Here is a 13,189-nt window from a genome sequence, read left to right as displayed (position 1 = left end):
TGTCACACCAATGTGGTCACTCTGAACTCAGGCCTTGCAAGGACCCATTAGAAAATCTGGCTTAATTTTTCATATCTGCAGCAGTGTTGGTCTCAACTTGCAAAAAAACAAGTAGAAGAAAAAAACAGCCTTGCTGAAGACCACAGAGCAGGCTGGCTGCTGTTTCTCTCCTTCATTTTCTGGCCATAAAATTCCAATTCCAATTTTAGGCAGGGATGCTCTTCCTGGAAGTAGCCTTTCTCTACTTATCTTAATTTTCTGTGAAAAACAGTCAAGAGCCCTGCCACCCTGTGAGTGATTCTTTGAGAGAGTTGGTATGACAAATAAAATACATCCCCGACACTTCTTTGGGAAATACACGTGTGTTTCTTGATCACCTTTAACTGGGTTTACGTAAAAGGTCAGAGCAGCAGCGTCCTCCCTGCATCCAGAAGAGGAAAAGCCAAAATAGACAGCCGAGCAGCTGTCCTCAAGGTGGTTTTGACCTTATCAGATGTAGGCGATGTAGGAAAGCACATTAAAAAAATATTGCTGGTTGCAATTAGGCAGATACCTCTGAGACTGGGACAGTGAAAACTCCTGCACAGCCAGCATGGGCCGGAGCAGCATCACCTCCAAAAAGTGTCAAGCAATGGAAAGCAGTGGAGTATGTGCACAGATTACAGGTTTAATTATAATCTCCCAGCCCCCTGTTTGGAGCAGTCAGAGGGACGCGTTATTATTACTCACGTTCAATGCAAGAACTTTTGCATTTTCTCTTTTTTAATCAGTCAAACCGCTGGAGATGATTAGTGCTTTGCTGTCTCAAAAATACGGTTCTTGGCAGGAAAGTTCATCAGCTTGCTGCCTCCGGCGAGGGACAGCCACCTCCTCCTGGGCACCAGGCACGGCCACACACATGCCACGAAGACCAGCTTCTCCGGGGCAGCAGGATGGGACCAGCCTGGTTCCCCCGGGGGAGGGCAGGGATGGGAGAGGACCCTTCCCATTATTTTAGTGTTGGCTTGTGTTAGCCTCGGGACAGAGCGGCACCGTAAAAGCCCTAATGAGCACTGCGTGTGGAGGGGAGATGCCAAGGGATTTCTTTTCTCACAAACACCCAGAGCTCCTGGCCACGGTAGTAATTTATAAACCTCATTATGCCATCAAAACAAATCGACTGGAAGCTTCGGAGTGCCACAGCTTTTATGCAAATGCAACAAAGGCCTCTTTTGGGACCTTAATGGTAAGAGCTCAAAGAGGAAAAGGGCCATAAAAATAATGATGCATAGTTTTATGGTAAGGAGAGACTTCCAAAGGGAAGAGGTGATGCTTGTGCACATCCAGCGGCCATGGAGACTTGACCCAGCCATGGCCACCTGCTCAGGCTGGGAAAACAACATCGAGCAACCACTGGCTGGTTTGGAAAGCCTGGGAAGATGCCGGGGGACAGGGCAGGGGAGCCCCTGCAGCCCCATCCCAAAGCTGTGGCGCTTCAGAAAAAAAGCCAAATAATTCCCAACCCCAAGTCTGGGCTCTTGTTAGCACACTCCTCACTCCCGCTGCAGGACTAAGCCAGGATCTGACCCCTTTCTGAGCAAAATGCAAAGTCCACTTAATGAGGCTTAATTAAAACGTAGAGACTGGCACCGTGTCCTGCAGCTGCAGGCACCTCAGCTTTGCCATTAGTATCAGAGGGTGCTGGCAATTAAACAGCACCAGCAATTACTTGTTTACTGTTTTTGTTGGACTTGCTGTTGTTTTTCACTCTCTTCCCAAAAGGGATGCAGACCCCATGCACCTTTTGATCGAGCTGGAAACTGGGCCCCCACTCCGAGTTAGATTTGGAGGGTCATCAAAGACTTGGTGTACCTGAGACACAGCTGAACTGCAGGGAAAGAGAAAGTTACCTAATTTTAATGTAAAAACTAATACTGCAACAGGAAAAAATTAAATATCCCATTCTTCGATATTTTCTAACCAAAGGGGTAGTCCCAGAGGTGAGCTCCGGCCCTGCCAGAGAGGAGGAAAAGCATATTGTGCAATTCTGAGATTTTCCAGTGCTGTTCTGTGCTCCTGAGGTTATCCCTTGTACATTTATTTATATGCCGGTGACTTAATTAGATGTTCTTTTGTCTCAAGTGGCAGCAAGATGAATCAGCACTCTCCGTACACGTGCAAGGTCTCTGCTCAGGTCCAGCTCCCGGCAGCCCCATCCCTCCGAAAAGCCACGGCAGGAGAAGCGGGGGGCTGCTTTTGCCCCTCACCCAGGACCCCGGCCCAAAGCCTCCAGCGCTGCATTTTCTCAATGTGCCTTTGATAGCACTACCACCGGCGGTTAAAAGCAAGGGCATCCCCACGCTATCGATCGCATCTCAGGCTGAAGAAACCCAAGCCCTGACGCATCCCCGGGGATGATGGGCTCACTCAGGGGCACTGGTCCCGCCTCTCCCTCCCCTCTCATCTGAGGAACTCACCGTAGATCAACTGGAGCTTACGTTGCTACAACTTGCCAGGCAGAAGAGCCGGAGAAAGCAGATAAAAAGGCTTCTTGTGATTAACCCTTTTTTGTTTTTTTTTCCCCTGCCTTTGCTGATTATCCCAGAAGAGAGTGGTGTCCCCCCCTTCCTGCATGCTGCCCCAGCTCCCGAGCCCTGGGTGCTGGGGGATCCCTCTCACCTTTCAGCACAAGCAACGCATCCTCTGAGACCACTGCAGAGAATCTGCTTTTTGCAGAGCTGAAGTCATTTATTCAATACCCCATTAACAAACCCAGATAAGCACCTGCAAAGGCAGGGGTGTGGTGGGGGTATCAACACCCTGCTCACCCCAAACCAGCCCAGCTGGGCAGGTCACAGCCTGCTAAAGCCACCCTAAGGACCCAGATGAGATGGAGCCATTTGGGTCCTGAGAAGTGCTGACCTGCTTCAGGGCATGGGTGGATGCCCCATCTCCCCCAGGCAGGACCCCGAGGGTGGCCTGTCACCCGGAGGGAGCAGCCGCATCCCAGTGCGTGGGCAGAGCCCCCCAGCACGTGTTGGTGCGGCTGCTGCAAAGGGGCCCCGACTTCTACGCTGATTTTTGCTGAACTGATTTTTTTCTAGCAGAAGAACTGGTCTCTTGCTGTTTTATAAGCTAAGCCCACACGGTCATGTTCAAAGTGATGCAAGCCTGCATTACAAAGTTTTACACATTTCCCCCAGTATCTGGCTTCATTTTTCATCAATGTTTTCATGTAACATTGCCAATATCATATTATATTATAAATATCATATTATTAAAAAACGCATGACTCTGTCAGCCAGATGTCTGCGCTCCAGCACGTTCATTTGCAACCAGCAAATTCCTCCCGGCTCAGGAGAGGTGCTGCCCACTCAATTCCTGCGCCAACAGCGCAATGGGTGCGAAGCATGAAGCAGGTGCCGGTGCCCAGGGTACGGTGCAGAATACAGCGATCCTTCCCAGCTCTCTCTTGCTTTCACTTGGGCAGGATCTTCTGCCAGCAGATGGGAGTGGGTTGCAGTATTATTTGATTGCTACCTATTTATGGCAGTCTCACAATATCTTGTTCCACCAGGGCAAGAAGCCATTTGCAGGGGGTTGGACATGTGAGTGGGAAGTCGTCATGAGTGGCTTTTCTTCAGCCCAGCGATTAAGCAAGAGAAGATGGAGTGTCCAACCTGCAGCGTTCGGCTGGAGGGCTGTCCTGCAGAGACGGGTCTGTTAGAGGGGCAGGGAGAGCTGTGCCACCCCCCCCCCAGCAGTGTCTGGTGGGACGTGGTGACCTGCCCAAGGATGGAGGTGACAAACCACCCCGCTCCCCCCAGCCCAGCTGCCAGGTGCCTGCGTTGCTCAGCGCTTCATGCGAGTTGTAGTCTGCTCCCATCTCCTCGTCGTGCCCAGCTTGCTGCCAGACTTTGCTCCTCCAAATGCAGTCGCTTTTAGGGCTTGGACAAAGCCTCTTTGCATTTGTATTTTTAGTAAGAAATTGTGATTTAGCAAGGAAAAACAAAGAACAAAAGCCTGGCTAACCTTGCATTGCACATGCTGCCTGCCGAATTTCCCTTACAAACCAGCCTTCCTCAAGCGAACAACCCCATTACAAAGAGTTTAACGGCTCCCCAGGGCAAAAATCTCCCAAAATAATGAGAGAACAGTCCACACTCCAGCACAGGAGTGAATTCAATAGGAACAGGGCTTCCCAGGCCTTTGCACGGCTCTGGATGTCCCCTGCGCCCCCAGCCCAGTCACTGAGCCCCGCTGCCTGCGGGAGCAACTCCAACCGTGCCCGGAGGCAGTCGGGAGGGTTTGGCAGGGACTCGCCTCGCTTGCAGCCCCGATGCCTCCGGAGCTGGTGTCAGAGCAAACTTCTCCCTGTACCTGGGGTTGCTGACATTATTACTTCCGCGGCAGAGACAATATGATTTACTGAAGCTTTTTTTATTTCCCAGTGGCTCATCCAGTGCTGTATGTGTAGGGAAGATAAACTGTCTCATTATTGCCCTGATCTCAAATCATGTCACATTTTCAGTTGCTCTGCGGTGACAGTGACATGTTGGCGTTTTGGTCTGCTCTGATGCAAAGATAAAAACAAAAAGAGGGGAAAGAGGAAGGGGAGCAAATGCAAGTGTGAAGCTAACTCCAAAATAACATTGTCCCGGCCTTTCCTCGAAGACCAACACACACATATGTGACTCTGCTGGGGTCTGCGGTGTCACTGGAGGCAACACGATGGCGGCGTGTGAAGTTATATGCATGCACGAAGGAAATTTGGGGGTTTCTGAGTGGCATGTGCTGTACCGCATGGAGCCGGACTGCGTGCTCATCCGGAGCAGCCGGGCAGCGAGCTCTGCTGCAGTTGTGAGCCTGAGGTGAAAGCTGCAGTTCAGCCCATCGCCTGAGCTGCAAGCTGGCTCTCCGCCACCGCCCCCGAGCATCCTGCTGCTGGAGGCATCGGGGGCTTTGCTGCCTGCGGGTATCGGGGAGACTGGGCTGGTACAGCCCGTGCACCCTCCCAGCTCTGCCTGCTGGGGGCTGCGTGCCCAGAGTGAAGGCAGATTTCTTACCCACAGAAGAGACCTCCACTGCTCATAGCGTCTGCCCCAGGAGGTCCCGAGCAAGGGCAGCACAGGCTTGCAAAGGCTCCGGGAATCTTATTCCAGTTTGCAGAAGAAAAATGGGATTTTTTTATCCCTCCACATGGCAAGGCAACACACAGAAAGCAGGGAAAAACCCCTGAAACCAGCCATCGACCTCGAAGCTAGAAGCGCACTCACAGAGAAGCCTTTTATCTGCTCCAGTGATGAATTCCCACGTTTATAAGCGTGGTAATGGCACGTTGCTGTAACGCCTCTGGTGCCTCTCAGCCCTGGCAGGATTTTCCCTTTCGACGGCAGTATCTCCTTCCTTGGGCTGGGGGTGCTCCGGGGTGCAGAGAGGGGTGCGAGACAGGACCACGCACAGCCCTCCTCCCTGTGCACAGCCTCGACACGCAAGGGCAAAGGCTGAGCATCGCTGCAGGCTGCGAGCCTCTGGTTACCTGCCTACACGATGGCATTCGATATGTAGGGCAAATGCTCCGCAGAAAATGCTTGGGGTTTTTTATGCCATCGTTAAGCAAGGGAATAATATGACCAGATGCTCTGAAAGAGTCTGCTGGATTCATCAGTGAAGAACAGAGAAGCCGTAATGATTAAACATATTAGGTAGTGAAAGACAACAGAAGATTAATTTCAGCACTTAATTAGAGTACCTCTAATCTTCCCCTTCATCACTATTTTCCTTCTCTTCCCTTCTCTAGTTTGTCCACATGTGCTTCCAGAGAGCATCCTTCAGGGAAGAGGGAGGTGTGAGATTTGCCAATGTTTATTTTAACAGCTCCTTTTTTAGGGATCTGAACATGCTCCTCCTGTTGAACGGGCTTGTTGCTATGGGATAAAGTGATCCATGTTCCCCGGTTTTGTATTTTTTCTCCCCTCTGCTTACACGCAGCTCTCGTTCCTCGCTGAAGGACGCCCTTGGATGTGCTCCCCAGACACCGGTGGCCCGGCTGCACGGTCCCATGGAGTGTCCCTACCCTGCCCCTCCATTCCCTTCATTAGTGCTCCCAGGGAATTAATTAGCTCCCACCAGTTTTATGCCCTCATGGAGTTTCAGCTGCAACTGGGCTGAAACCAAAACCAGCCAAAACCACCTGTCTGGGCTCCTGCAGTGAGCAGGCAGAACCCCGGCAGTTTCTGCAGCGCCTGAGAACTCCTGCAAGGGTCGGGGAGGGTATTTGATGAAACAGAGTGCTTACGATATTGATTTAACAGGTGGGAATTACAATATTAATACTGCATTTAATATTTAAAATGCAAAATGTATTAGAGCAACACTGTGGACTATCAGGTCTGGGAGCCTGTTTCCAGCAGCAGCAGCAGCTACTGCTGCACGCTTTCAGCAGAGAGCGTTGCAACTCCTAGCACAGTCCATTAGATTGCATCACCCCTAGGACAAATTTCTTCCTGACCCTTAGCTGACAACCATCGCGTGCCCTGGTGCATGAGGGCTGATTGCCCTTCCGCAGGTTTTATCCCATCTGGTTTAGCTGCAGAGGCTATTTTTATGCCGAAGGCTGGAACATTTTACAGCTCTTTATCCCAGCTTTGTGCGTGCCCGGGGCGGCAGGGCCGGGGTTCCTCGCCCTGGCTCCCAGCCGGGGACGGGCAGCGTCCCGCTCATGGCTGCTGTAACGAGCGGGAGTGTGAACATCTGGCGGTCGCAGAGCAGCTTCTATTCGCTCGCATTACGGTAACACAGTAACGATGGCTGGTAATTAAAAGTCTGACAGTTTTTCCTGTGCAAAACACCAGTTTATTGAGTTTTTGAAAGAAAGCGTTATGGCTAAAATCTGGGCACAGAGCCCTGTTCGTTTACAACAGCTTACCCTCCTCTGTCTTTACTGCAGCAATGGCTGTGCTCCAGGCACCTGCACTCGAGCGGTGCGTGTGTCGGTAGTGCGTGAGGTACTTCGGGGTGCTCGGCAGAAATTTGGGATCTCCTCCTGCAGAACGCCCTGTGTTCCCAGAGGCTGGTTTCCCTCCCAGGGACGAGTGGGGTTTTGAACCTCAAATCCGCAGAGGAAAACCAGCGCCCTGCCTGTGTCCAGCAAGGAGACAGGCGCTCAGACCTGGCCCGGTATCGTCATCATCATCACTGCTGTCACCGCAGCTGTAGCAGAGGATCGCAGGCCCATTTTGCTCCATTCACCGCAAGTCCCGAATGCCTCTGGCCACTGCTGCATCAGTGATTTGGGATGATTCTTCCTGCTGTTTCAGGGGAAGTGATAAGAAAGAAGAAATGTGGAAGTTTGGAAACATTTCTCAGCTCCTGTCTGAGCTCCTCAGTGCACCGTGCAGCCTGTGCGTTAGCAGCTAAAAGCCGCCAGCTCTTGAGCAGTGTTTGCAAAAGGAAATCTTGCTAGAGAGCACAAATATTTGTGCTCAAAGACAGTGGGCCTAATCTAAAACCTTTTCTTCATGCAAACTCCTCCTGGATTGCACGACTCACCCAAGTCTCATTTCTCAAAGTCCTGTCTGAACCTCAGCTCCCACAGCCACCCTGTGTCCCCCGGACGGTCCCTCTCACCACGGCACTCCAGAAAGCCAGATCTCTCCTTTCCATCCTTCCACCATGTCTGCTCCCAGGTGATCCCACGCTTGTGCTTGCTCATCGTCATGGAAAGCAAAGCCAGGTGCGTGGTGCCACCAGTGTATTTTCCCTCGACCTTGCTCCTGTGGCTGAGCACTGCTGACTGCCCGGTGCTCACAGCCAGGGTCGCTGGCAAATTCGTACTCAGCTGCTAATTTAAAATCCCAGCACAGCTATTGAGACTCACCCTTGCGGCTTCACATTGCAGAATCGCAATAAAACTTTAATTGAATGCCTCCTTCAAAAGGGGACCTCCCTGAGTTAATGTCAGCCCCTCTGAGTGACCCTTCGCAGCCACAGTATGTCTATTTTATTATGGCACGCCATGGCCAATTTGATGGGAAAAGGAGACTGCTCAGGCCACAGAGAGGAAACGTGTTAACATTCTCTCAAAGTGACAGTGCCCTAGTGCAATATGACTGGTAAATGCTAAATTGCCACAGATGGCAGATTTATGTTTCCTTTTCCCAAGGCCCCTTGCCTGCGTTGCTGGGGGCCCGCTATGTGTGTTTGAGGAAGGACCCACATTGCTGCTGCAGGTGCTGATCTGCCTGGAGACACCTTTTTTTTGGTAGCTGGGTGCTCAGAAAGTGCAAAAATGGGAAAGCGTGCACAGAAGGGCATGAAAAAATTACCCTGAAAGTGATGAGGTCTTTAAAAGCCAGATCAAAAAAACAGAGAGAGGGCGAGAAAGAGCTCAGCCCTTGTCTGTCGAGAGGGAGATGTTTCACTGCAAAGCAGCCCCAAAGCTCGGAGGATGCTGAGGGCCAGAAGGGAAGGAGCAGCCTATGGACAAACGCAGTAGCACAGCGGCTGGAGATGGCCTTGAGCCCCTGTCTGGGTGTCAGCCGGTGGTCTGGGATGCTGCTCTCTGTTCCAGTCCAAAGCTGTTTCCCAGGGTCATTTCTACCTCCTCTTGGAGGACAGCAAAGCCATGAAGCCGCTGGTGCCCGGAGTGGCCACGGCTGCCTGCACAGCGAATTCCTTATGTAATCACTCATTTGCATTCCTCTTTTTGTTCTTTTTTTGGTTTTATTTGACAGATTTGCTTAAAAAACAGCGTGGGAATACAAATGACATGTTCAATACAGATCAGCTCATGGCTTTACAACATCCCAAAGAACATAAGTATGATATTATCACAAGTCCTTGGCACAGGCTGAGAACAAAAGCCCAGCGCACGTCACTTCGGCGTGGTGCTGTTTGTCATGGCTTGCACAGATCCCTCCTTACAGCTCTGCCGCACACCAAAGCCGCTTCCCCTCGGTCGTCTCCTAATGGCCACGAACTTACTCAGCCTGGAGGACCTGGGGACTATTTTACAGGAGGAAGAAGCTGTTTGGGGTTAGTTAAAGCTCTGGGGGCTGGTGCCTGTTCTGCTGCAGACAAGCTGCATCCCTCCTTTGCACTCGTCGGCTGCGATGTGAAGATGGTCATCCCTTCCAAACGGCTTGGGACCCATTTTTAAGAGGTTTTAAGCAAATCACTTAATCCCTCTCCAGGTCGGGGGAGCCATTGCTGCTCCCCTTGCTTCCCGTTGGCTCTGCAGATTGTAGGAAGAGCTCAGCCCTGGGCTTGTCAATCTCCCCATTGACATTTGGGGAGACACCCACCTCCCCATTTTTTTGGCCACCACAGTAGATCAGGCCATAGACTCATCTGAGGAACCCAGGCGAAGCCTGTGCGACTCCGTGCTTCGTAGCAGAGAGCCATTTTTCTCCCGTGTTCGTATCTGGTAGCGGCACTCCTCCAGCTAACAGCTTGCGCAATACAGTGAATGTAATCCATGCCCATCTGGCTTTTATTTATTCATGACGGGCCTGATCCTGCAATGTGCTGTTGGGAGGAGCTGAGCCTTGCTAACTCCTTTTTCACCCCTGCAGAACTGGAGGGTCTCGGCACCTACCGTCATCTGGTAAGAACACATCCAGGGTAAATTAATATAAAGAGGGATGTGTACCTTTGTTTTTACAGTGTTGTAAAAGAAGTGGAGTTATTAGGAAATCAGCCTATAATTGCCCTCTTAATGATTCTTACTCTTCTGCACTCATTCAGAGAGAGTCATCTCTATTGTATCAGGTATAAAAAGAGCAGCTCCATTGACATGGTTTATGACTTTATTAAAACCAAGGATTTTCTATTAATAACTATCAGCTCCTCAGCTATATTTCCCCAGTGAAGAAAATGTGTGTATTGGTGTAGGTCCAAGGCAATTTGTAAACACAAAGTATTAAAAGGCTCAACAATTCTAAAAAGTTTTAATTGGAAACTCAACAAATTGCTTTGCAACATCTTAACGCTTCAATATGGAGCTCTCAGATAATGAGGAGCTAATTAAGGGGCCAGGATTCATTTTTTTATGATAACTGTCTCCATATGGGCTCTGCATTTGGTGCTTGCAGAACTAATGAAGGTCAGAGAAGTAACAGCAGAGGAAGAAAGGAAAATTTTTAGCTCTCAGTGTTGTGATGATGCTAAGCAACAGTCGGTATTTCTGCCTGGGTTTTAGGCCAGGTGCTGAGCGAGCTTCATTTAATTCAACGGGACAGTCTGTGTAAGCACCACCGGTGGGGGAAGGATGAGCTTCATTTCTGTATGTCAGCCCCAAAAGCCAGGCTCTCCCCTGCACACAAAACCAGTTACACACATTGCTAGGCATGGCCTGGAGAATGACAGAAGTATCACGGTGACAAGGTGCAGGGAGCTGCTTGGTCCGTGGTCTGAGCTGGCCAGACGTACAGCCGGGCTGTTGGGAGGCACGTAGCTGCATTCGTGTCCTACCGTGGCCAAAAGCTGGGTAGGTCTCCCCCGGGGTGGGCACGAGGGCTCCAGGGAAGGGGATTGTCTTGGAGTGAAGGACAGAAAAGGACCGTGGCTCGGTGAACTGCAGGAATGAAAGCAAAGCCCATCGGATACCCCATTCATCCCAAGGCAGGTGTGAACCAGCATTGGTTCAGCTGACTCAAAGGATGAAGGACAGCAATGTTGCGGCACGTAAAATTACATCTGTCCAGTTACTTGCTCAGCTACGGAGCTGGGACTCGGCACAGCTGATGGGGCTGGGAGCAGAACCTGGGTTCTGCATCCAGCTGAAACCCTCACAAATATCTAGTATAGTGCTTTTGAATTAATGCCTTGTAAAATATTAACAACACATAAACACACATACAAATGTATGGTCAGATGTTTCTCTGAAGTAACTCGCTGACTCCCATGACTAAATTTGGACCAGCAAGCCTCGTGCACCAAATAATTAAATCATAGGCTATAGAAAGCAATCCTCTGGGACGTACTTGTCTTTGAATGGCTCATCCACTTGAAAAGTAATACATACCATTAAGTATATGACCATATGGCATCCATTTATAGAATATTGCACTACAGGCAAATAGGACAAAGGTACACCCCTTAAAGCACTTTTCTCGTCTCATTAACTTTGGGTACATGTTACAGAAAAGCTTCTCTGTCTTTGTTGTGTTCAAGGACATTTTGTGCTGTTGAGTCTTGGATTAAACGAATTGCGCTAGGAAAATTAGAATCTAAATGTAGCTGTGCCCTAAAGCAAACAGCATTATTTTGCCTTTCTGTAATTCAATTTATTTTTGCAGATCAATGTTTTGAAGCAAACGTGTTCTTTTGTCCTCAAATCTTGCCTAATGACAAAGCTGACGTTGGGTAATTTGGCGCACAGAGAGGCATGGCAGTGCTTCGGTGTGGCAGCGTGCCTGGCCGGGGCGCTGGCAGATTCGGGTGGTGCCCTGCCAAATGCTCTGGTCTACCTGAAACATCTCCCCAAAACTGGACAGATTGGCTGGGACAATCTCCGTGAGCACCTACAGAGGTCTTAGAGAAGACCCGTCTGGTGCTCAGGGCGATTAGCACAGCTCCGTGGCGTGCGGGCGGGGAGGAAACAGAATACGCAAAGCCCAGCTGCTGGGACAATAATCTGCACCGAAAAGCAATTCAGCGCGTAGTACAGCTGACAACAGCCATGATTCAAAACTACGGCAAGGCTGTGCAAGAGAATCACCCCGATGCACTTGAGGAGCTGTGCAGCGAGCAGGTTCAGTTGGCTGCAAAAGCCCAGCCCCTGTTGTAGGCATCGGCGTCCGTCCCGTTGGTTGCAGCGGTCGCTGGATCCAGCTCTAAATCTTATAAAAATAGCGCGCTCCCCTTAAATGAGTTTGCACTGAAGAAATACATTAATTAAATAGAAATGACTGCAGGTGCCTTACAGCTTTTTGGCTTAACAGATTTCTCTTGTGCATTGAAGATCAATACTGCTGCCAATTACACCGTGGGTCTCTAGTCCCCCTTTTTAGCTTCTTGGATGGAAAACCACTGCTAAATATCGAAGATCTCCACAAACCTGGCAGTCCAGAGCCCTGGAAATATGGTGTGTAGCGCAGAAACGAGTCCTCAGAGAGCTGTCCCCATTCTGGATACAGCCAGCATTTCAGGAAGAGGAGCAGTGCTGACACAGGGCAGTATCTTAAACCCGTGTAACTGGCTCAAACATTTACATGTGGAGGATCATTCATTGCTTGTGGTTTAATTCAGCTCTGGGAAACCACATGACACCATTTTTTTCTTTCCCCTCTCCTCCCGCTGAAAAGCCCAGCAGGGACCTTCTGCTAAGGCCGAGAGGTTGAAATCCATATGTGCAATTTGCAGCAGTCACCAATTGCTTATATTCAATTTCCTGACCTCAGTGATCCACGCTCCTTCCAAGGGCCCTAATGCATCTGTCTGCCCAGTTCGAAGGCTGAACCTCATCAGCAAATATAGCTGTTCACATACCACTTGGCTGAAAAACAGTCATGCCTGGTGGTGCTAAACACGGTCACCTGCTTCTCTGTTTGGAAAGGAGGCAACGACGGTCTAACAACACCAGAGCAAGCCCTTTGCAGCTCGCACAGGTACCAGGCATCCCTGATGCCCACGAGATCCAGCTCAGTGGGCTCCTTGGGTGGGCAGCGAAGGCAGGACGGGTCCTGTCCCTTTGCCTGGGGCCGGCTGTGGCGTGGGAATTGCTGAATACCGCTCTCCTTGGGGCAGAGGGGAAAGATGGGACCCCGCATCTCACACCAGACAGTGGTGGCAGAATGAAGCTGCTGGTGGTGCTGGGTGCCCGGTAAAATGAGCACCGCCATGGGGAAAGCATATGGTGGAAGTGTGTAAGGGGAGAGCGGGGAAGTGCAGGATTTATTAAAGGTAGTTGAGAAGAGCATGTTAGCATCCAGCGTCTTAAGCTTCAAAATATCAAGAGCTTCAGGAGCGTTCAGCTGGAAAAGTGCCTCGGATCATTTCAAGATGTGTGCTGTGGTACTGCAGCATCCTGCAATGCTGTGACACCCCTGCTTTGGCAAAAACAAGAGGAATGATTGTGTTGAGTGCTCAGGCCTCAGCAGTAACAGTTGCTCATTATAATAAGCATCGCAGCGCAAGCTGCATTAAATGGAAGAAGATTTTTACTAGCATAAGACTATAGCAAATTCAGGAGGAGAAGCAATCTAAG

Source organism: Aptenodytes patagonicus, chromosome 18 (assembly GCF_965638725.1).
Source record: "Aptenodytes patagonicus chromosome 18, bAptPat1.pri.cur, whole genome shotgun sequence".
NCBI classification, from domain to species: Eukaryota; Metazoa; Chordata; class Aves; order Sphenisciformes; family Spheniscidae; genus Aptenodytes; species Aptenodytes patagonicus.
The sequence above is the reverse complement of the archived record's forward strand: the minus strand, read 5'-3'. Positions refer to the sequence as shown.